The 22,127-nt window shown below is 40.2% G+C and overlaps 1 pseudogene; it reads left to right on the forward strand.

Annotated features, from left to right (window-relative positions):
• Nucleotides 1-354: 354 nt before the first annotated feature.
• LOC103114874 (arginase-2, mitochondrial-like) overlaps nt 355-22,127 on the forward strand; it is a 32,287-nt pseudogene continuing 10,514 nt past the window's right edge.

Genomic DNA, 22,127 nt, shown 5'->3' on the forward strand with positions numbered 1-22,127 from the left:
TAGGAGGGGTACAACTCCACACAATTCCCACCACCCAATCTCCATAACCCACCCCCTCCCCTGATAGCTTTCCCATTCTCTAGCCCTCTGGGAGCATGGACCCAGGGTCACTGTGGGTTGCAGAAGGTAGAAGGTCTGGCTTCTGTAATTGCTTCCCCGCTGAACATTGGGCGTTGACTGGTCGGTCCATACTCACAGTTTGCCTCTCTCTTTCCCTAGTAGGGTGGGTCTCTGGGGAAGCAGAGCTCCAGGACACATTGGTGGGGTCTTCAATCCAGGGAAGCCTGGTTTTAAAAAATATATTTAAAAAAGATATTTAGGAAGTGCATACATTATTAATGGTGTCCACTGGACATGGCAGTTGAAAATAAGGAAATGTTTAGACTAGTAAGTCTTGTTTCTTACGAAGAGATTCCAGAAAAAGTGTACCTCCTCTGGAACCAAAATGCTAACCTCATCACAATTTGCATACCCAAGGTCTAACTCATCAATAACTCTTTTAATCCAAGTACTCTCCCACTACTGCCTATAGGATATTCAAGCCTCTCCTACAACAAAAATCAAAATTATGTTGAACCAGGCTGTGGTAACCAGTCTTCCACTTTGTTGGAAGAATAAAAAGCAAGGTGAAATAGTTTACTCTAGTTCCCCCAAGCATTATCAAAGAAAATTAAAAAATATCAGTTCCCTTAAGAAAAGCCTTTTACTTTAGAAGTAGCAATATTAGATACCTGTATGAATATTCATTATTACAAAAGACATGCCCTGAAACATGGTGCTGCAAGTCAGTGTCAAAGGTGCTTCCCCCAGGAAAGTCAAGGAGTCAGGTCACCTGACCAGTCTCACTGAGTCTCAAGGCTCAGTTCTTCACTTCAATCATTCAGCACATAGTTAACATGAGCTTTTCATGTGACATGTACTATGTCAGACTCCATGGAAAGAGTAGTGAACAAAACAGACCCAATGCCTGCCAACATGGCACTACAGTTTTGGTTCCACACCAAAACTTGTCAGTCCACCATTATAATCAACAACCTGCTTGTTCCCCATGGATTCTCTACTTTATCTTTCATCAGAAGCAGAAATTTTTTAAATATTTATTTATTTTCCCTTTTGTTGCCCTTGTTGTTTTATTGTTGTTCTTGATGTCATCGTTGTTAGATAGGACCGAGAGAAATGGAGAGAGGAGGGGAAGACTGAGAGGGGGAGAGAAAGAGAGACACCTGTAGACCTCCTTCACCACTTGTGAAGCGACTCCCCTGCAGGTGGGGAGCCAGGGATTTGAATTGGGATCCTTACTCCGATCCTTGCGCTTTACGCCACATGCGCTTAACCTGCTACGTTACTGCCCAACTCCCTAGAAGCAGGAATTTCATCAGAACCTCTGATGAAATTCCAAAATCCACTCATATGAAAAAGGGATAGGGAATCCTTGGATTTCCACATAGATATGATGGACCTAGACCTCTAATGGATCTTAATCTCTGCGCCCCCCCCCCTTGCTCCAGGGAAGTCTCTGGGGCTTGGTGCCTGCAAAACAAATCCACTGCTCCTGTGGCCATTTTTCTAAATAGGATGGAGAGAAATTGAGAGAAGAGGAGGAGATAGTGAGACAGACTTGTTTCACCTACTTGTGAAGCAACCCTCCTGCAGGTGGGAAGCCAGGAACTTGAACCAGGATTCTTGTGCAGGTCCTTAATGCTTCATACTATATGCTCTTAAACCAGTGAGCACCACCTGGCCCCCATGGATCCCTCTCCCCACCATCAATGGTCACTTCCATCAGGAACATCATCATAAGCATTCTGTGGGACTCTGCCCTCAATGTAGAACAGCAATGGTAGAGAAGGCCCTACTCTCCGAAGGGAGGCTAGGACACCTACTCTGCCACTCAAAGAAGACTGGTCCTAAGATGAGTTCAGCCTAGAATTTTCCTAGCTGTGACCATGGACTATGAGCTCAGACTGACAGGGATGCAGAGGTTACACAGGTTCCTGTGCTAAATCTGAATAGATATGGGCCCTAGTTCAGATCGATAGGGTCTACAGCTAATTGTATTTATATACTTTCCTCATAGTTGGGAACTACTCTCTACCTTCTAGTCCTAGTCTCAACTCCGACACCATCTTCCCAGACAATACCTTTAGTCCACTTGCATGTTAGTTATCAGACTCAGGCAAAAATTACTGAAGTCATGGGCCTCTTGGAATATACCTAAAATGGACCTCCTATCTTCTTCCCACACCAAGACTTTTAGTTTCATGTGCTCTATCCTTACCTTTAGGATTATTAAACAATTTGCCCAGCTTTATATCTTACTACTTTTCAGCCACAAAGCTGCAGATGCTACTATGATGCCATCCTTACCTCCTTGGGCAGATGACCTCACCAACGTGTCCTAAAACTTCACCATCTTAGAGCCCTGCCCCAATAGGGAAAGACAGAAACTGGCTGGAGGTATGGATCCACCTGCCAATGTCCATTTTCAGCAGAGAAGCAGTTACAGAAGCCAGATCTTCCACCTTCGGCATCCTGTAAAGAATTTTTGCCATACTCCCAGAAGGAGAAAGAAGAAGGAGCCTTTCAATGGAGGAGATAGGATATGGAATTCTGGTGGTGGGGATTGTGTGGAATTGTACCCCTTTTATCCTACAATCTTGTTAATCATTATTAGATCACTAATAAAAATGAACCCCATGACAGTAACAGGCTTATAAAAATGTGTTGATCCTATACAAGCTGTTTTATAAACTATTTCTTACTATCTCTTAAGATAGATTCATAATAAGCACAATATATTAAACTTCAAAGAGAAAGAAGAGACTGGTTCTCAATGGCTCAAAGTTCAGTAATACTGGGAACTAAGTATTCAATTCAACTATGACCTAGCTCAGTAAGATGGATACACAGAGTACAAACTGAAATGATATGTACCATCATTAGGAAATAACTTTTTCTAGAACAGATAAAAAATGTATTTATTTAGGCTATAAGAGATAAAATTATGCATATGATTTGAGAAACAAATTTGAGAACTAACTGCCAGCAAAAGGCCATCATACTAATAAATCCATCTTGAGGTTGGGGAGATAGTTCAGCAACAGCAAATGCCTTGCATCTACGAGGGCATAGCTTCAATTTCCTGCACCACATGAGAACAAGGAAAGAAAAAAGATAGTACTCCATGGATGCTCTGAGAAATGTTTCTCTTCTGCTGCTGCTTCTGCTTCTTCTTCTCTTCTTCACTTTTTCTTTCTCTCATTAGACAGAAAAGGATGTGGTGTGCTAATATCTATCATAGGGAAATATGAAACTGTATACCTGCAACAAAGTTATGCCTACCAGTAAAGTCAGTTTAAAATAAAACAAATAGTGGACTGGGTGTTAGTGTATTGGTTTGAGTGCATACATTAATATGTGCAAAGACCCATGTTCAAGTCCCTGGTCCCCATATGCAAGGTGGAAGCTCAATGAGCAGTGAAGCAGGTCTGCAAATGTCTCCCTTTTGAAACCTCTCTATAGCCCCTCCCTTCTCAATTTCTATCTGTCAGAGAAAGAAAGAAGGAAAGAAAGAAAGAAAGAAAGAAAGAAAGAAAGAAAGAAAGAAAGAAAGAAAGAGGGGGGAGGGAGGGAGGGAGGGAGGGAGGGAGGGAGGGAGGGAGGAAAGGGGGAAGGAAGGAAGGAAGGAAGGAAGGAAGGAAGGAAGGAAGGAAGGAAGGAAGGGAGACTTGCAGTGAAGCAAGTCTGCAAATGTCTCCCGTTTGAACCCTCTCTATAGCCCCTCCCTTCTATCTGTCAAAGAAAGGAAGAAAGAAATAAAAGAAAGAATGGAAGAAAGAAAGGGAGGGGGAAGAAAGGAAGGAAGGAAGGAAGGAAGGAAGGAAGGAAGGAAGGGAGGGAAATGGCCACAGGGAGCAGTGGATTAATTGTGTAGGCGTCAAGCCCTAATGATAACCTTGGTGGCAATAAGAAAAATAAATAAGTAAACAGATAAATAAGCAAAATTTAAAAATAAATAAATAAAATAGGGGCCAGGTGGTAGCATGCTTGAGAATCCAATACTTCACTCATTGCTTGAGAATCCAATGCTTTACCCACTGTGCCACCTCCCTGACCACTGTAAGTAATTATTCTACCACACAGATGAATTATTCCTGGCCCACTGCACTCACTATGTGAGCAATACCTACAAAAATTAGACATAAACACATGAGAGTATCAGGATCTTATACAAAAAAAAAAAAACCTTTGACCATGTAGACTATATAAGCATCTACAAAGAGTAAATAAAAGAATTGTTCAATCAAAGGTATTACAAACTACACAACGAATAATCAAACAAAACTGTTAAATAAGTTTCATAGTAAATAAGACATATTAATGCTCAGAGGCACATTAAGAAACAAGTCTTCTAGGGGAGGTGGGGGGGACAGGTGGTGGCACACATGGTTGAGTGCACAAGTTACCATGTACAAGGCCCCCAGGTTTGAGCCCTAGTCCCCACCTGCAGGGAGGAAGCTTTGGGAGTGGTGAAGCAGGGCTGTAGGTGTCTCTAGTTCTCCCTCTCTGTTTCCCCTACCACTTGATTTCTGGCTGTCTCTATCCAGCAGATAAAGATAATTTTAAAAAATTACAGAATATATATTTTTAAAAAACAAGTCTTCCCTGATAAATGTCCTTCCCAAGAATAACATATTGAAAACTTTTTATGCTGTAAACCTATAGAAATTAATGTCTAAACTCTTAATTCTAGCTGTATTTAAAGGAGATATCAGAGTTAACTAATATAAAGAGCCCTGATCAAGATCCACAATATGACATTCACTTCTTCATTCAAAGGTTACTAAAATACATACGTCAGGTATCCTCTGCTTTCTTAAAAATACTGAATGTTAAACCCAATATGTCTAAATGGAACACCAATATAATCTACAAATGATCTTACTAAATCTTTCTACATCTCATAAAAGTATATTAGTTATATCATTTTACTTACGTTCCCAGCTTGCTGTGATGAATTAGCATATTTTATCTCTGTGGGTTCTAATCATTTCACCTAAGTCAACCTACCAAGAGAAATTTGATCAGGTTATTGTACCCCCTTGTGGTGTTGCCTTCATACCCTACTAGGACATTTTATAGCATTACATACTTTAATCTTCTTCCACTAAGATCAATGGATAGCTAATTAACCTTCCTAAATTCTCACAAAATCATGGGAGAATTAAAGAGGTTATCACCAGGCTATAATAACATATGAGGTAGTGTGACATTTCACCATAAAGTAAAAATACTTGGAGTTATATATATTATTTTTAACAGAATGAACATACTTTCTATGAAATGAGCCACAGATCCAAATTAAAGTCCACAATTCTGAAGCTGCTCATTAAATTACAGAAAACTCAAATAACTGAAGAGGAAAAAAATGATAGTTTTTATTGGTAAATCAGAGTACATTTTTCACAAATGAAGAAGGAAAAAGAAACTTGGAAAACTTAAGTGCAAAAATTCTTCTCTCAGAATTTATTTACCTTTCTTCCACCACATCCAATTTAACTAAATATTATCTCCATTGCTTCCAAATACTTGAGTTTTATTAAGGTTTATAATATCAATCAGCAAAGTAAGACTTTGGGGCACATACTTAGATATGAAGGTTTTCCTAGTTTAACAATATTTTTCCTATCCTGGTTTGTTTTGCTGTTCCCCCCACTACCATTCAAAATCTCTTAATCCTATCTTTCGATTAACCTTGTCTTATTCTTTTTTTGTATTTCTTTATTAAGGGATTAATGGTTTATAACCAACAGTAAAAACAATAGTTTATACATGCATAACATTTCCACATAACAATACAACTCCCACTAGGTCCTCCATCATGTTCCAGGACCTGAATCCTCCCTCCCCCAACCTACCTTGTCTTATTCATAAATGAGTTTTTAGCTATAAGCAAGAAAACAGAGAATGAATGAATGTGTAAGAATGAAAGAGGTATTATGAATTGCACTGCTATGAACATAGGTGTTGTTAAAATTTCGGAGGCTCTTGCCGGGCTGGCTTGCTTCACGGGCGGGTAACAGAGACGCGGAGACAACGGCTGGGCAGGGAAGCTATATTTCTTTATTCAGGAACAACGATTCACAAACTAAGACAAACTAATCACCAAACAGAACTCGGCTGTCTCTTTGCGGCGGCACAAGCACTCCCTCTTACTCTGTAACTCGGGAACTCTCCAACTCTGGAACTCTGGTACTGGGGAACCCTCTGAAACTCTTCCACTGGAACTCTCTCTTACTCTGTAACCCTGAAACTCTCGAACTCAGGAACTCAGGAACTCTCGGACTCAGGAATCCTCTCTCGGGGTTCCTTGGGGCGGGGTCAAGCAGGCCCGCGAAATTAACAGGACTGATCCAATTCTCTTGGCGGGGGAGGGCTAGAACAAACCAATGTAAAGCATACGACACATAGGAGTACACACCTCTTTTTGGTTGGGTGATATGGAGTCCTTGGGGTATAACCCCAGGAGAGGAATTACTGGATCATATGGAAGGTCCATGTCTAGCCTTCTGAGAGTTTTCCAGACTGCTCTCCACAGAGGCTGTACCAATTTACATTCCCACCAGCAATGTAAAAGGGTTCCTCTGTCCCCACAGCCTCTCCAGCATTTGTTGCTGCTGTCCTTTTTGATGTATGCCATTCTTACAGGAGTGAGGTGGTATCTTAGTGTTGTCTTAATTTGCATTTCTCTGACAATCAGTGACCTAGAACAGTTTTTCTTATGTTTGTTAGCCTTTTGGATCTCCTCTGTAGTGAATGTTTTGTTCATATCCTCTGCCCATTTTTGGATGGGGTCATTTGCTTTTTTGGTGCTAAGTTTGCTGAGCTCTTTATATATTTTGGTGATTAGTTTCTTGTCTGATATATGGCATGTGAAGATCTTCTCCCATTCTGTGAGGGGTCTCTTTGTTTGTGTGATAGTTTCTTTGGATGTGCAGAAGCTTTTCCAAGTCCCAAAACCTAGATATTCACCAGTTTCTGTGAGAGAGAGCATATGTTCACACGTATCTGTAAACTACTGCAAAATATATGCCTGAAAGCAGAAGTACACTAGAGTTTGCAGTGAGTACCCCCCTAACACTTCCTCTCCACTATTCCAAGTTTTGGGTCCATGATTGCTCAACAATTTGTTTGGCTTTGTATGTTAACTCTCTTTTCAGTCACCAGGTTCCAGATGTCATCAGGATGACGGCCAGGCTTCCCTAGACTGAAGACCCCACCAATGTGTCCTGGAGCTCCACTTCCCCAGAGCCCTACCCTACTAGGGAAAGAGAGAGGCAGACTGGGAGTATGGACCAACCAGTCAACGCCCATGTTCAGCGGGGAAGCAATTACAGAAGCCAGACCTTCTACCTTTTGCAACCCACAATGACGCTGGGTTCATGCTCCCAGAGGGGTAGAGAATGGGAAAGCTATCAGGGGAGGGGGTGGGATATGGAGATTGGGTGGTGGGAATTGTGTGGAATTGTACCCCTCCTACCCTATGGTTTTGTTAATTAATACTTTCTTAAATAAAAAAAAAATAAAATAGAAAAAAAAAAGAATGAGAGAGGTAAAATAATCTGCACTAGAATAATTCCACTATGCCAGAGTGGAATTAAATCCTATTCTCTCACTGGAAGAAAAAAAAGATATCACATAAGAGTTAATATATTTAGACTCTCAATGAAATGACAACTTCATATTTATAGAATGTCCAAGTACCTTACTAAGTAACTAGAGAGTAAGCTAGTACACTTTTCAGATTAGTTCCACTTTGAGTCCAGCAGTAATGCAGTTTATATCTGGTTTAAGTCAGTAAGCAATTCTTACTTATTTATAATGAAAATATCAAGAAGCTTTATTTCAACTTAGTTCAGCTTCAATAAAATAAAAGTTCTAGTTCAACTCTATAAATGTGGAAACATATTTACTAGTTTCTGATTCACATCCCATTGGCTTCCTGATTACAATTTAAAATAAAGAATACAGAATTGTACATGTTTAGTTGTTGAGGCAACATTTTTGAAGCCCTTGCAGTATCACAGGTAGTGTCACAGATATCAGAATACAAAAAAAGAGTATTTTGAACTTCCTTCCTTAAAGAACATCTAGCAAGGAAACAGGCAAGTGAACAAGTTTGTAATATGGAGGAAACTGCAGTGTACTAAGAGCTACAACAAAAACTTATTAGAGGAGATTAATTTGGTTTATAAAATACTTTGACAGGCTACATCTAAGCATATGGGTCCACCAAAGGCTTTTTTATTTTTTAAAACTAGAGACAAGGAAGACAGCGAGAAATTGAAAGAGTCCACAGTACTAAAGATTTCTTCAATTCATTCTGGGCTGGACTCAAACTTGGCTTGTATACATAACAAAGCAGCATACTAGCTAAATGAGCTATTTCACTGAACCCCCAAAAGGCTTCTTGAAATAGCCACAAATGATTGCTAGAGTTCCTTCAGAAGTATTTTCCCTCTTCTGGCTTGAATGTAACCACACAGTTGTGAGTATAAATGGGGCAAACCAAATTATTTGGAATAACAAAAAATAGCAATTGAAGGTTCCAAGGGAACAGACAGATATGCATAGAAAGCATAATTAGTCTAGGACCAAGATGTACAAGCTCCAAGGAGCACCCATACCTCAAAATTCTAAGAGAAGAATAGCATCTCTTAGATCACACCAGTCAGCAAGTTCCCTGCAATAGCCAGTTACTGGGCATTTCTGGGCAGTGAAAGAATCACCCGTGGCTAAAAAGAAATTTGAGAAGCAAGCAGAATTGTCTAGAAGGAATTTCTATAGACTTGGAATATAGCATAAATCTTTCTCCACCTCCCCTCCAAAATCAACTTTTCTCTTAATACTTTCATATATATGAATCAAAATTTTATGATTAGTTTTTATTTCCATGTAGTAAGTAATGGTAGCAGTTATCATTTTGGGGTTTGCTGTGGTAATGGCCACTTTAGTCTATGAGTCCAAAGCAGAGCTGATCCTCACATTCCTGTGGGCCCAGGATATAAACTGATCATGGCAATGCTGGGCCCAAAGGACAGGAAAGAAGCTGATATCTGAGATACACAAAGTTATAATTTAAAAAGTAATAAAAGCTAAAACAAAGGTGCTGTGAAAGAACAGAAAAAGGAAATACGTGCTTTGCCTCAGGGAAACAGAAGTATCACAGAGAAAGTGACTTTTGAACTGACTCTTGAAGGATGAATAGCAGTTATCAAGGAAAAGAAAAATGGGGAAAAGCTTTCAGCAGAGACAATAGCATGCACAAAGACAGCATTCAGAGATTGCCAAGGAGCTGATCTGGAGAAGGGCATTTTTATTTATCCCATACTGACATCAGGTTAGGTCGAAGATAATGAAGCCTGACAATTACATGTGATTTACCTATTTGTAGGAAAGGCACCCCCTTCTAGTGCTACTTCATCTTTATAGTTACTCTTTGGGGGGCTGGGGGGTTTGAGGGTTGTTTTTCAGAGAGAGGCAGAGAGAGAAGTTTCCTTCAATGTGATTGTGACCAGGCTCAAACCTGGGTCTCCCACATATCAAAGCAGTGCACTAACCAAGTGAACTAATTCACCACCCTTAAAAAAACTTAAGATTCCTTATTATAAGGTAGTAGATTATGTTATTTGTTCTCAGTGTTTTCTTTCCTCCCTATTCTTCACTCACTTATAGATAGGGTATAGCTTCCCATTCCTGACTGTTGACTTGGTTTGGGCATAGTGATGTGACCTGTTTAAAACTACAGAACGTGGGGAGTCAGGCGGTAGTGCAGCAGGTTAAACACAGGCGGTGCAAAGCGCAAGGACCAGCGTAAGGATCCTGGTTCAAACCCCCGGCTCCCCACCTGCAGGGGAGTTGCTTCACAGGTGGTGAAGCAGTTCTGCAGGTGTCTATCTATCTCCCCCTCTGTCTTTCCTTCCCCTCTCCATTTCTGTCTGTCCTATCCAACAACAACGACATCAATAACAACAATAACTACAGCAGTAAAACAACAAGGGCAACAAAAGGGAATAAAGAAAATAAATAACTACAGAATGTGGACAGAAGAGATAGTATGGTAGTTTCTAGCAGAGGCATTAAGAGGTATCTTATTTTTTTCTTACCCACTTAACCACAGATCCCATAATGAGGAAACACACCAATATACACTGAAGTGTGCCTCCCCAGGAAAAAACTAACTTGCTGACATCTTAATGTTGAATTAATAGTCTTTGTAAATGTAATAAAATTAGTTTCTGTTATTTGGTCACCTGCCCCCAACCTCCATCTGTGGTACTTCATTATGGAAGTCATAAAAAAGTAATATGTATGGACTCATTTAAAGCAGCAAGTTGGCACAGAGCAACCCGGCCCATGTGCATCCCATTCTGCTTATCCCGTGTCTCCAGAGCCTCTTGTATCTCCTCTGGATGCAAATAAGCTCCTTTCTAAAAGAAGTCCATTCACTCTGTGGCAGTGATCAGAGACCCATTCTCATAGGGACAGAAAAGGAGAGAAGTGGAACATGGTCCAGTCATGGTGAGAGAAACTGGCTTTGGAGATTTGAGTTTTACCTCAGTTCTGGAAAATGATCTCTACAATGAATTCTTGCTCAGTAGGCACTGAGAACCAGGAATTGGCTGAGGTCATCAGTAGCACTGTGTTAGGTGTCTACAGCTGTGTCACAGCAAAAGGAGATCACAGGCTAGCAATTGGTACCATTAGTGGCCATGACTGGCACTGCCCAGATCTTTATATGATCTGGGTTAATGCCCATGCTGACATCAATACATTCCTCACCACTTCACCTGGAAATCTTCATGGGCAGCCACTTTCATTTCTTCTCAGAGAACTACAGGACAAGGTACCACAACTTCTAGGATTTTCCTGGATCAAACCTTATATCTCCTCCCCAACTACTGCATATATTGGTCTAAGTCATGTGGACCCTCCTAAACATTTTATCCTAAAGAAATATAATATCCAGTGGTCCAGGTGGTAGTGCAGTGATAAAGCTTTGGACTCTCAAACATGAGGTCCTAAGTTCAATCCCCAGCAGCAAATGTGCCAGAGTGATGTCTGGTTCTTCTCTCTCTTCTTATCTTTCTTATAAATAAATAAAATCTTTTTTAAAAATTTAAAAATAAATAAATTTTTTAAATTTTAAAAAATAAATATAATATCCAATATTTTTCTATGAGAGACTTAGATCGACATGGTATCGACAAGAGGTCATGGAACAGACATTTGACCTACTGATTGGCAAATTACAAAGGCCAACCCATCTGAGTTTTGACATTGATGCATTTGACCCTACACTGACTCTAGCAACAGGAACTCCTATTGTAGGGAAACTGACCTATAGAGAAGGTATACATATTGCTGAGTAAATACACAACACAGGGTTACTGTCAGCACTGGATCTTATTGAAGTCAATTCTCCATTGGCTGCTTCTGAAGAGGAGGCTAAGGCTATAGCTGGCCTAGCTTTGGATGTGATTGCTTCAAATTTTGATCAGAGAAGGAAAGGAGGATATATTGTCTACAACAAGCTCCCTACTCCCAGGTCACCAGACAAATCAGAACATATAAGAATTATGGAAACACTACATGCTGACACATTTTCATGGTGGGCATTTCAGAATTGTAAGGTACACAAAGCAACAGATACTAGTGGTCCTCTGAGTCAAAATGCCTTAATGAAAATACTTGCGCATCCTCAAAATTATAGTTTCCTTCCCTTGTCCTTTTTTTATTTAATTTTTAATGAGAGAGGTCAGAGAGAAAGATACAGAGACAGAGACAGAGAAAGACACCAGAACATGCTCAGCTCTGGTTTATGTTGATGCTGGGGACTGAATTTGGGACCTCAGAGCCTCAGGCATGAAATTCATTTGTATCCCCAATCCTTTTTGATGACCATTAATACTACTGTTAATGTATTCTTTCTTCCTTTATGTGTCTTTATTGACCAGAGACAATGCTTTTATAGGATAGAACCGGAAGTGGCAAGTCAGAAAAGGAAATGGCTAGGAAAGGGGGTGGAGAAAAGGAAAAAGCGGGCTAGAAACTTCCTTAGCAACTGTTGAAAAGGTTTTAACTGGTGGAATTAATGTTACCCTGCAGGCAGGGTGGGTCTTGAGGTAGAAAGAAGATAGATCAAAGGTATGGAATTGGGTGGGGATCTTTCAGGCAAAACAATGATTATGTAAATAAGCCACAGTATCAGGAATTCAGGGGAGCTAGCTTAATGCCCGACAGTTTATATACACTCTCATTAATTTGTAGTCACATAAATCATTATTTAATTAATATGAGAGGGGGAAAATTGATTGAATGTCTCAAAATTATTAATGCACAGACCATAGGTTGAGTCTTTGATATGCTGACTCTCTTAAAAGCTTAGACCAGGAAGAACAGAAGCAACCGGTGGCACAGCTATATACAAATAATGTCAAAGGACATAAATTATGGTGATGTTGTGTATGATACAGCAAATCCTAACAAAGGGACTTTTCAAAGTTAACCCAATTGTCAAGCAATATGATTATAGCAATCACTATCTATTGCCTTCTTAAACGCTAAGACAGCAGGAACCTCCCACTTTCTCTATAGAGCCTATATTTCCCCCAGTCCTGGAACCTCTAGAGTGGGGCTCATTTTCCTACATGCTTTTCTCCATTTATGCCAAATAATACTGCATCTGTTGATCCCAACCTTATCAACACAATGAGTAGCACCTCAGTATGCTTCACTTTAGACTGTTTCCAGAGACATAAGGCATGGAATATCAACCCTTCAGCCTCATTACTCGGTGAGACCTTTCCTTTCATAGTATTCTCTAATTCCATTCCAGTTGATCACTTCCTAACAAAGTCCCAAAACCTAGATATAGACCAGGTCCCATGAGATAGAGCTTATGTTCACATGTATCCATAAATTAGGGCAAAATATATACCTAAAAACAAAAGTACACAATAGTCTGTAGTGAGTCAGTATAAAGCTCATAATGAAATAGTGTCTACTTAGACTTAGATACCCTCCTCACCTATTTCCCATTATCCTTCCCACACTCACTCTCAAACTATCCTTATCAAAACAAGGACTGCAAAAGTTGAATAAGGGCAAGAGACTGGCATACTTTAACAATGACTCTTTAGTCAGATCAGGCCACCCCATCAGCTAGGCCCTATTCAGGGAGTCCTGAGATTCCCAAACAGACATGATAGGCCTAGACCTCAAATAAATCCCTCTCTCCACTGTTACCAGTCATCTCTATCAGGAAAAACAAAACAGATCCCTTTGTGGGCCCCATAGAACCTTGCCTTCAACTTGAATCAACAATGGTAGAGAATGTTCCATCCTCTGAAGGCAGACTGGACAACATACTCTATGCTACAGCTGAGGAAGATGGGTCCTGATATTGGGGCAGCTTGGAACATTCCTACTCATGACCACAGAATATGAGCTCGGATCTTCAGGGATGCAAAGGTTACATAGGCTCCTAAGCTGAATATGGGCCCCAAATCACATCAAATTGATGGGGTTTACAGTCAACAGTATTTATACATTTTCCCCATATTTGAGAGATACTCTCTTCCCTGATCCAGCTTTCTGTTCTTTTTCCAGCCATGACATCATCTCCCCAGATAATAACTTGGATCCACCTGCATATCAGATTTCAGGATCAGGGAAAAAAAAAAAAAACTAGTATAGCCACAGGCTCTTTGGAATATAACTAAAATATGCCTACTAGCTATCTACAAAACGGAGACGCCTCCCCCCTTCATCTGCACTACTCCAGCCTTTAGGTTCATGATTAGTCAGCAACTTGTTCAGCTTTATATGTTAACTCTCTTTTCAGCCACCAGGTTCCAGATGCTAGCATGATGCCAACCAGACTTCCCTGAACAGATAACCCACTAATGTGTCCTGGAGCTCCGATTCCCCAGAACCCCACCCCACTAGGGAAAGAGAAAGACAGGCTGGGAGTATGGATCGACCTGACAATGCCTATGTTCAGTGGGGAAGCAATTACAGAAGTCAGACCTTCCACTTTCTGCATCCCACAATGACCTTGGGTCCATACTCCCAGAGGGCTAAAGAATAGGATAATAATAATAGAATAGAATAACAGAGTTCTGGTGGTGGGAATTGTGTGGAGTTGTACCCCTCTTATCCTATGGTTTTGTCAGTGTTTCCTTTTATTAGTAAGATAAATAAAAGAAAAGAAAATAAAGAAAATAAATGAACAGGAAACTTCAAGTACTATTTAATACATACAATCTCTTCACAATTACTAGTTAGAATTAGTTGCCTAATATTACCTATTAGCTAATGTTCCTCTGGGCACTATCTTACACCAAAATCTCCTCTATCCCCAAGGCCCTATCCAGAGATCTAATTCTTTTCTCTTTATAGCCTCCCAAGATGATCTTAATCACTTCATGGCTTCTATGCACCCATACAAATCTATACCTTTTAAAATATAATAGTTATTTAGAGGACTTCTGGAGGCATGGCTAAAGAGTAGTGACTCCTACATTCTGCTTTCCCTAATCAACTATGAATAGCAAAGAGGATCACTTGAGAACACAACAAAATAAGATTAGAATCACTCCAGGAACCCACCAAGCCACAGGTGAGTGCAAACACATGTGGCTCTTGGACAGAGGGACTTAAGGAGAAATTCCTGGAGCTAAAATCTGCACTTAATCAGAGAACCTAGTGGGGGTTGTATTGTTATATGGAAAACTGGGAAATTTTATGCATGTTCATACTATTGTATTTACTGTCAAATGTAAAATATTAATTCCCCAATAAATACATTTAAAATAAATAAATAAATAAATAAATAAGTAAGAAAAAATAAAATAAAATCTGCACTTAAGAGAGCTGCTGCAACCTGCCAGTTGAAACACCACCTCCAGTCTGAGTTTTATCAACAAAAAGACTGCTAAAAGGAGGAGAATTTAAGCCTCACCAATTTACAACTGTGGGTCTCCACTGCTATTACCCTTCAGCACTGTACTGAGATGGGGGGAGAGGAAATCTACACTCCTGGTGGTAAGGAGGTGTGGCTATATAATAGGATCCTTTTCACATCGGTCTGATAAATTAGGAAAAAGGGTGAGTAAGTCCCTCAGAAATCAAGATTTATTTAAAAAAAAAAAAAAAAACACAGGGCCACAGAGCACAGCTCCACTCAGCTCCAGCAGGGATTAGGCCCAGGACTTCAGACCCTCAGGACATAGGAGTTGCTTTGCATAACCATTGTGCTAGCTATCCCCCACCCTATTTTATCTCTTGGTCAATGAGTGATTAAGACAGTCTACTTATAGTTAAAAAGGCCTCAGGTTCCCATAGCCTGCAGGAAAGATAAACATTTATTTAATTATTTATCTGGGCAAAAGTTGATAGGGGGAATAATGTTAGAGAAGGAGAGAGAGAGAGACAGACTCTTGCACCACTGCAGCGATACGAGAATCCGGCATGAAGCCCAGCCAGTCTATCTTGGCGTTACTCTCGATCGCACTCTGTCATTTCACGAACATCTCATAAAAACTGCAGCAAAGGTGGGCGCGAGGAATAACATCATTACAAGACTGGCCAGCTCCTCATGGGGCGCGAGCGCTTCCACACTACAATCATCATCTCTGGCATTATGCTATTCCACTGCAGAATACTGTGCCCCAGTATGGTTCCGTAGCCCCCATGTCCACTTGGTCGATTCCAAATTATATTCCTCCATGAGGATAATTTCTGGAACCATCCGTTCCACCCCGGTTCCATGGCTGCCAGTTCTTAGCAACATCGCCCCGCCAGATATTCGTTGGGATGCGGCATCATCTAAGTTCATTTCCCACATCTACGCTTGACCGGACCTGCCAATATACGCGGATATCTTCGCCCACCCTGTCCAACGCTTGACGTCTCGTCACCCAATCTGGTCCCCTATGCCTACACTGAACTTCTCTGTTCCAGTCTCTTGGAAACAGAGTTGGCAGTCAGCTGAGGTAAAGAACAAACACCTCATCACAGACCCCTGCAAGCGTCAACCCGGCTTTGACCTAGCACGTTATGATTGGGCCCTCCTCAATCGCTATCGAACAGGCCATGGCCGGTGCGCGGCTATGTTCCATCGCTGGGGAGCCAGAGTCAACCCGAACTGCCCCTGCGGCTACAGACAGACTATGACCCACATAGTCAACGACTGCCACCTCTCCAGATTCAAAGGAGGTCTCGAAACTTTACATCAGGCTCAACCTGACGCTGTTGACTGGCTACGGAAGAAGGGCAAACGCTAGAAGAAGAACCACTGCATCATCACTCATGAAGCTTAACCCCCTGCATGTGGGAACTGGGATCTTAAACCCTGGCCCTTGTGCACTGTAATGTGTGAGATCAATTAGATGCATCATTGCCTGGCCCCGCAAATCTATACCATTGTATTAGTCCTTACGGAACTCCAAAACCACATTTTCAATAACTTTTTAAAGATAAAATTTGTCTTAACAAATGCATAAAGAATGATTAAAGTCAGAGGTATAATAATAATTATTATTGATATACCTTCTATTCCTCTTCTAAATATTTTATATATATTAATTCATTTGATCTTTACAGGTGGTATCTGTGAAGCAACAGATACCACTATTGACATCCCCCTATTTGATAAGCAAAGAAACCAAGAAGGTTTATGCAATTTGTTTCCTATAGCTGGAGATAGTCTAGCTTGGAAATGGGCAAGTAGTTTGACTCTAGAGTCCCCAATCTTAATCACCATATTTCAATTTTTTTTCAGCAATAAGACTTGAATAATTAATTTCTCAGATTCTATGATAAGCACAGCCATTAGCTTATTTAATAATAGTTAACATTTTGGTGTAGTGTGCTATTTTAATTGAAATGATTTATACTCATTATTTGATCTCTCAACAACCCATAATATCCAAGCAAATACTGTGCTCATTCTATATATAAGGAAACTAAAGTCCAGAAAGATTAACTGGCCCCAAATCACATCAGAGTAAATGGCAGTAATTATTATTATAAATAGAACCCAAACATCCATAATCCAAACTTGTGATTGTCTCAAAAAATAAGCAACAAATTACTCATCTCTTCTCCATTTCTTCCTATAGTTACTGGCATACCCTCTCCTGTGCCAATATAGTGGATGACATTGAAAGAAAGCTTCCAGTCCTGGTTTCATGATGCCCCACTTTGGGGAACTGACAGTATCTGTCTCTCTCTCTCTCTCTCTCTCTCTCTCTCTCTCTGTCTCATGTAGTCTCTCCTCCCTACCCCAGCCCCAAACAGCAGGAATGTTGTTATTTCTTATGTGTGGCTCTGCTCTGTCCTCTCTATAACAGCTTCCTCCTAATTTACAGTTTCTGCACCACCACCATTTTAGCTTTCATCTGACTTTGGCTTGCCAAGTGCTGACTCAGGCCTCTATCTCACATGACCCTTTCTAGGTCAGTTTTCTGACAGCTAAACAGCTAGTTTCCAAGCCAGACTTCAGAAAGAAAAAGTAGAGTGGTAGCTAGTCATTAGTGAGATGGTTAAATTTAATTAGGAGTAATTTACCATTAGTTTTGTTAGATTAGGAGTTGGGTTTGCATATAGAAGGAATTATCCAGAAAAGAGAAGATTTTAGAGGAAACCTGACCAAAATGAAGGAGAAGCTATCATAGGAAGAAAAACTATTTATCCTCTCCCCAGCTTTCCTTTAGTGGTCAGAAAGACAACTTCCACTGCACTCACTTGTTGAAACAGACACAATGAGTAAGGCCTACAAAGTAAATTCTGACTCGGCAAGAAGATGGGTTTTAGCTAATCTCTAAGAAACCTATAAATTTGTGCAAAAATAAAGATTAACTGGAAAATATACCAAAGGCAATTAGGGAAAAGTTTCAAATGTTCTAAAATACCAGTCTTTACACTGTCAGTTTTTTCCCACCCCATCAGGAGGCACACACAGAAGGCATATACAAAGGGATAAGAGGCAGAGGACTTACACAGCAGAAGAAACCTCATCAACTCCATTCTATAGTGACACCTGTCACCCTAGTGGCCATGAGTACTGCCTAATGAATCTAAACCTCATACACCAATATTAAAATCAAGTGATTTTTGGATAGTGTATGCCATGTGTGCAACCCAAGTCCAAGCCTGGCCCCACTGCAATAAAGGAAATTTCACTGCTTGTGGTCTCTTACTCTCTCTGCTTTTCTGCCTTTGTCTCTAAATAATAATAGTTATATAATGAAATGACTAATAGTTTCTAGCTTCCTTAAATGCCTCATGTAATAAGGTATCTATAATCACCAATGACTGAATTCTAATTGCTGAAGACTTATCTCCTGCCTACACTATACCATCACATTAGCTGCTCTGCCTGGCAAGATGCAGAGTATAGCAATAACAATCACATTGCTGAGGACAGGAGATAGTTCACCTGGCAAAACAAGAGCTTTACTATGCACAGTGCCCCAGATAACTCACAGTACTTTTTCATATGAAAAAAAAAGTCCAACACATTCAATAAATAAAATAAAGCCATAATACTACATGGGAGCAGCATAGCACTGAGGGAAGTTTCACAGATGATGATGAAGCAATATTGAATGTTGAATTTATTCCCCTTCCATTCTAAATAAAAAAAATTTAAAAAGTCATGGGGGGTTGTGCTGGGGAGACAGCATAGTGTTTATGACTCTCATACCTGAGGCTCCAAAGTCCAAGGTTCAGTCCCCAGCACCACCATATGCCCAAGCTGAGCAGAGCTCTGGTCTTTCTCTATATATGTCTCTTTCTCATTAAAACATTAAATTAAAAAAATTTTAAGTCATCCTGGAATGGTAAAATCACTTGTTGTTAAAATTTCCAGAGGCTCTGGCCGGGCTTGCTTCACGGCGGGTAACAGAGACGCGGAGACAACGGCTGGGCAGGGCAGCTGTATTTCTTTATTCAGGAACAACGATTCACAAACTAAGACAAACTAATCACCAAACAGAACTCTGCTGTCTCTTTGCAGCGGCGCAAGCACTCTCTCTTTAACTCTGGAACTCAGGAACCCTCTCCCTTACTCTCGAACTCAGAAACTCTCGCACCCTCGCACTCTCGAACTCCGGAACTCAGGAACTCTGTCACTGGGGAACTCAGGAACTCTCGGACTCCGGAACCCTCTCCCAGGGTCCCTTGGGGCGGGGCCAAGCAGGCCCGCGAAATTAACAGGACTCATCCAATTCTCTTGGAGGGGGAGGGCTAGAACAAGCCAATGTAAAGCATACGACAATCACTCATGTGCAAGAATCCAGTGTGTGTGTGTGTGTGTGTGTGTGTGTGTGTATGTGTGTGTGTGTGTGTGTTATCACGCTGCCCCTCATTCCCAGAGCCTATCATTCATGAAAGGAAGGGAGGAACAGTCATAAATAACTTTAAAAATAGGAAAGTAGCAGGCCCAGTGATGGTGCTCCCTGTTGAGCACACACATTATCATGTGTGAGGATCCAGGTTCAAGCCCCCATTCCCTACCTGCAGGGGTGACCCTTCACAAATGGTGAAGCAGATATGCAGGTGTCTTTCTTTCTCCCTATCTCCCCATCCCTCACTTTCTATCTGTTCTGTCAAATAAAAAAATAAAGGAAAAATGGACACTGGAAGCAATGGATTTGTCATTTAGGCACCAAGCCCCAGCAATAACCCTCATGGCAAAAAAAAAAAAGTAGGAGTAGAAGTTAATTCCAGGTAAAAGTGTATGTGGGGATTTGAAAACTATTCCCAACAGTGATATAATGTGATCTGGACTGTACAGAATACACAGGAGCTAGCATAAGAGTATTCCATGTGAATAGCATGGCCAACGTCATATAAGATATCAGGGACTCAAGAAGAAAGATATTAGAAGGCATAGTCATAAAATAACCAATGGTCTGGCATGGCTAGAAGCAAGAGTTTGGGAAAAGAGAGACAGAGGAGGAAATACTACTGGGAATATACATTTGATTATACATTGAAAATGTAGACTAAATAACCTTGATGTAAAGACAGTTGCAAATTAAAAGATTATAGGGGGATGGGCAATAGCACAGAAGGTTAAGTGCATGTGGCGTAAAGTGCAAGGACCGGTGTAAGGATCCCGGTTCAAGCCCCCAGCTCCCCATCTGCAGGGGGGTCACTTCACAAGCAGTGAAGCAAGTCTCCAGGTGTCTTTCTCTCCCTGTTTTCCCCTTCTCTCTCCATTTCTCTCTGTCCTATCCAACAACAACATCAATGGCAATAACAACAGCAAAGGCAACAATAAGAGCAACAAAATGGGAAAAAATGACCTCCAGGAGAAGTGGATTCATAGTGCAGGCACTGAGCCCTAGCAATAACCCTGGAGGCAAAAAAAAAAAAAATTATAATAAAGAATATCAAAGCAAGTCTACCAAACATCCAACTTTAAAATGCTAAAGAGCACTATTTGGTTTTAACAAATTCTTGTTGAGCAGTGATTTGTTGTTCTGTTTGAGACAAGAAAGACAGAGGTAGAGACAGAGAGTGAAAAGCACTACAGTACCCAAGTTTCCTTTGATGTACTGAGGGTTGGGCTTGAACCTGGGTAGTGCACATGACAGTGCACTATCCAAGTGAGCTATTTCACTGGCCCTGAATAACAGATTCTTAAAGTCTAAAGGAAGACCATTGCAAGATCTTATCCTTGACTTTAAGAAATGCCACAAATAATCTTAGGAGGAGAGGAATCAGGTATCCTATACAAAGACAGTAGGTTAAATGCGCGTTTTCCTGGCCAGGAGCCACAAATACCTTAACTTGTCAAAAATGCATCTCAAACAACTTCACCAGTTCCACGTGTGACCTGACCCCAAATAACAAGTCTCTTTCTATACAACTTTTCAAAAGTAACAATAAAAATGTTGTGCTGTCAAACAGCACATTTAATTCAGCAGCACCACTTAAATCTGCCTCTCATTTTCCTACCACTTTTCTGAAATTCCAGAGGATGGCGTTATTGTTAAACAGCAGTAAGCATTATTCTCACAGCAGTGCACATTAATAATAATTCAGTGTAATGTCATAGAAGTCTGTAGGGTCTTGGCTGAATTTATTTGAAAAATAAAGTTTGTTTTTTTTTCCCCCTGAAGATCTTTACTTAAGTCAGCATGGAAATCTTGTAAAGATAACTATCAGTAAGTCACAACTACCTGAGTAACAGTTTTGTTATTTTTTTAATTCATTGCTCACCATGACAACATAATAAACATACCTTCAGAGGTTCATACATGCTCAACTATTGAAAATGTCATAGTTCCTTCTTTGCAGTGCTCTCAGGAACAAATTTATTTTTTTAATTCTCTGAAATTCTAGTAAAACCCCAATATTCTACTACAAGCTACCACAAATAGTTTTGTGATGAGTTATCAACACAAGTTTTAATAATTATTAAACTCCTTTGAAAAAAACTTTTAAATACCAAGACAATATGGTTTAGACATGTGTTTTTCAATTTTTGTTTGGAGTTCTCTTAGATGTTCCTATATCCTTTCATAAATGACTAATAGGAAAGATACAAGACTAATAGGAAACACAACTTTATGCAACTTTGTTGAAGGTTGGTTTCAGTTAACAGCTGGTCTTTAAACTACACAACATAAAAGCCTGCGTTTTAGGGGGAAAACTGACCCCCAAACTGCTTCATAAAATAAAGCATTTCATTTTTCAAAGCTCTACGACTATTTGAGAGGTTATAGTTCTAAAAAAGTTCCCTGGAGTTGCTTTGTTTAAGAGAGAAAGTTAAAAGTTTCCACCTTTACATATCAGTGACTAGAGATTTTTATAATACAATAAGTGTCAAAAATAAAATACAATTCCCTTCAAACCCATTAAAAAGAAAAGGGTAAGCCTCTGTAAAAAGTTTTTTCATCCCATAGTGAAGTATGAACCTAAAATCATAATAAACAACTATGATAGTCTTTCTGTAATGGTACCTAAACATTCAAATTAGCTAACACTTCAGGTTTCTTTCAGTTTAGGTTAGTAACAATGACTTCTCTACTAGCCAACAGCATCTCCCT

This window comes from Erinaceus europaeus, chromosome 2 (assembly GCF_950295315.1).
Source record: "Erinaceus europaeus chromosome 2, mEriEur2.1, whole genome shotgun sequence".
NCBI lineage: Eukaryota > Metazoa > Chordata > Mammalia > Eulipotyphla > Erinaceidae > Erinaceus > Erinaceus europaeus.